This window comes from Petaurus breviceps, unplaced genomic scaffold (genome assembly GCF_028583685.1).
Source record: "Petaurus breviceps papuanus isolate PSGF00001 unplaced genomic scaffold, PetGlider_PUasm1.0 189, whole genome shotgun sequence".
Classification (NCBI taxonomy): Eukaryota; Metazoa; Chordata; class Mammalia; order Diprotodontia; family Petauridae; genus Petaurus; species Petaurus breviceps.
The window spans coordinates 47255192-47258340 of record NW_027185809.1 but is presented as its reverse complement, the minus strand read 5'-3'; the positions used below and the strand labels follow the sequence as shown (position 1 = coordinate 47258340).

The window sequence follows — 3149 nt, the reverse complement described above, 5'->3', positions numbered from 1 at the left end:
TCTCTCTCTCTCTCTCTCTCTCTCTCTCTCTCTCTCTCTCTCTCTCTTTCTCTCTCTCTCTCACACACACACACACACAATATGCAAAGTACGTTTTAAATCTGAAGAAAATGAACAGATTATAAAATGTTATCCTTTTGGGAATGGTGAAACTCCATTACTATGGACACTTTAAAACCCATCTGGGCAAAACACAATAAAGAGAAGTATGGGAAATGATTCTTCACATTCAGTGATTAACCACAAGACCTTTGGTTTTCTCTTGAATTTTTCATTTCTAGGATTTTATCATTCAAAAGCTTTCTTTTGTGTGGGGATCTCTCAGGCACACAAAGATTTGGTGATGTGGACACACAATTGAGCCATTAAGACTCGTTTACTGCATTGATTTGTCTTTCTCTTTCTGTTTCTCATTCATTAATGATATACAGACTTGTCTCCAGATTCTTTTTTTATTCTTTTTAAAAACTCATATTTTATTTCTTACAAAGAGTTGCCGGATGTCATGAAGACTCATCAAAGTCATAATTACATTTCATTTGTCTGCATTGAACTGTCTGTCATGTGTAAGCACTTTGGGGATGCCATACATATTCCTGCATTTGTCTCCTTTCTTTCTTGTTATTTACTGTTACAAGATGATGCATTACTGATTTCTAGCTTCTTTTTCTTCTCTTTCTTTAATTTTCCTGGCCACACATCAATGTTGCTTATAATCTTCTTGCTGCCTTAGCCAAAATGATGCTGAGGCTGTTTTGTATTTTTATGTATTTGAGTTACCTAAAGAAATTGTTTAAAATTAACTTTGAGTTTTATCACCATAACCAATCTGCTACAAAAAGCTGGATGCTTTATTCACAAATATAATTCTCCAAAGGGAAGTTTGCCATTGGCAATACACTGCAGTGAGGAAAAGGGATTGGAAGGAGGTTTACAAAGTAGCCAGATGATAGGGTCATTATCTGAACCTTATCTGAACTTCCTGTGTCACCAGTATTGAGCTGGAAATTAGAGCTCTGCCTCTTGCTCTAGGCTTCCTGCTTTTAAGAAAACGAATTCTGAGCATTGTTGCATATATTTCCAGTTGATTCTAAGGACCCCATGAAGCTGAAAAATGGGGGAGATAGTGGTAACCTTTGAGGGGTAAATAAAATAGATGCATTGTCATTGGCCTTCCCCTTGTAGAGTGTGTATCCCTCCTAAATCATTAAATGGGCTTAGGTGGGGTTTTTTAAATTTTATTTTACCTCTCTCCCAGGGAGCAAAGGACCTTAAGGATCATAGATTTAGAGTTAAAATGGATCATCAGAATTGTCAAATATTTTATCATCATCATCAACCATAATAATAATAGCATTTTTAGATTTATAAAGAGCTTTACAAATACTATCTCTTTTGAGTTTAATATACTTACCCCAGGTCACATACGTAACTAGTAGCAACAATGGGATCCAAATTCAGGTCCTTTAATTCTAATTCCAACACTCTTTCTGCTTATCTGTTCCATCCTTCTCATTCTACTGAGGAAGACATAGGGACCCAAAAGGGGAAGTGACTTGATCATTTTAAGGCTATAAAAGATAAAGATCAATCTTGAGAAAGTTTAAAATTTCATGAATCATCCAACTTGAAATATCCAAGTTAAAATAATATGAGAGATATCAGTAAAAATTTGCTTTTTAAATTTTTTCCTTGACTTTGGTTTGTGACTCAAAATGGCCAAAGAATTTGTCACTTTGGATCTAACCTTACTGGTAATGAGCTTCTCTGTACTTAGCTAGGCTGAGCCTCAAACTTTGAGGACTCTTTTGTAACAGGTGTAGGGTTCCTTAATTCCTTCCCAATAAGGATTAGTTTTCCCTAAAAGGCAACAAAGATGTCCCTGGTACTTGGTTGGCCTCTAACTTTGCTAACCCAGCTTCCTAGTCAATTAAAGGCATTAAAAAAATTCAGCCATTATGGATTCAGGTCCCTATGATTTGATGGACTTCTGAAGATCATACTCATCACCACACCTTGCCCTACTGACCAGATATGTTTCCATATGGAGATAAGTGAGGCTGTGAGATGAGTGAGGCTCTGTAGAGAGTAATTAAATGTCACTTCATCCTTTTAGCATATCCTTGCTGTATTAGGGCAAAACAAACCTCCTTTTGTGAACTGTTCAATGAGCTGAGCGCCTCAATTTGTCTCAACATTGATTCTGAACTAGTTGGTGCTGTTAGGCCTGTTTCTAATACCCTGGATGCACTCTACATCATGATAAAGCATCTGGATAAGACTTTGAAGAGAAAACATGAATAGAATTTGACATGAAAAAGTCATTGAAGTATCTCAGTAAGTATACTGTCATTGCTGTAAAATTTAATTGGGGCAAGATTATTTTTCAGTGATTTTCTGCCTCCTTAGTTTAAGATTACTTTCCCCTAAGAGCAACCACCAATATGCCAAGCAATATTATCAAGTATTGATTATGTACCAGGCACTATGTAAATTAATAATAAATGTAAATTAAATTATTAATTAATACAACAACAAAAAATGAAACAGTCCCTGATTTTGTAGTGAGGATATCCCCATATCAACTATATAGACTGGTGATCTCACTGAAAGTGAGAACCTGAAAAGACCTTACCCTAAAAGGGCCAAGGTCTCCTATTGCATCCTGGGCTACCTCCAGTCATCCTGGTGAATATCTGGCTGCTGGACCCAGATGGTTCTGGAGGAGAAAGTGAGGCTGGTGACTTTGCCCAGCCTTCCTTCACTCAAATCAAAGTCAACTTCAAGTCATGACATCATTTCCCTGATGGCATGGTCCTCTTCAAGAATGAAAGACAAGCAGAACAATGTAGAGTAACTCAAACACCCAATTGTCATCATACATTACATTTAAAGTACTTTAAGGTAATGTGACAAACAGCTAGGTGACATAATATATAGAACACTGGACCTAGAGTCAGGGAGACCAGGCTTCAAATCTAGCCTTAGATACTTCGTAGCTGTTTGACCCTGGGCAAGTCACTTAATTTCTGTAGCTTCCTCATCTCTAAAATGAAGATTATAATAGTACCTACCTCCCAGGATTATTGTGGGGATCAGATGCTTCTTCTTCTTCTTCTTCTTCTTCTTCTTCTTCTTCTTCTTCTTCT

The 3149-nt window shown here is 36.8% G+C and overlaps 1 long non-coding RNA gene across 3 annotated transcripts in view; it reads right to left on the bottom strand.

Moving 5' to 3' along the window:
- Positions 1-3149, bottom strand: part of LOC138164087 (uncharacterized) — an 8860-nt gene that overhangs the window by 4405 nt on the left and 1306 nt on the right. For 2 of the 3 annotated variants that reach the window (XR_011168991.1, XR_011168992.1), the window contains exons 3-4: positions 2636-2819; positions 1415-1571 (exon numbers count right to left, since the gene is read on the bottom strand). This is a non-coding gene — a long non-coding RNA (uncharacterized lncRNA). The remainder of the gene's footprint in view (positions 1-1414; positions 1572-2635; positions 2820-3149) is intronic. The other variant, XR_011168993.1, reaches the window with a different exon arrangement.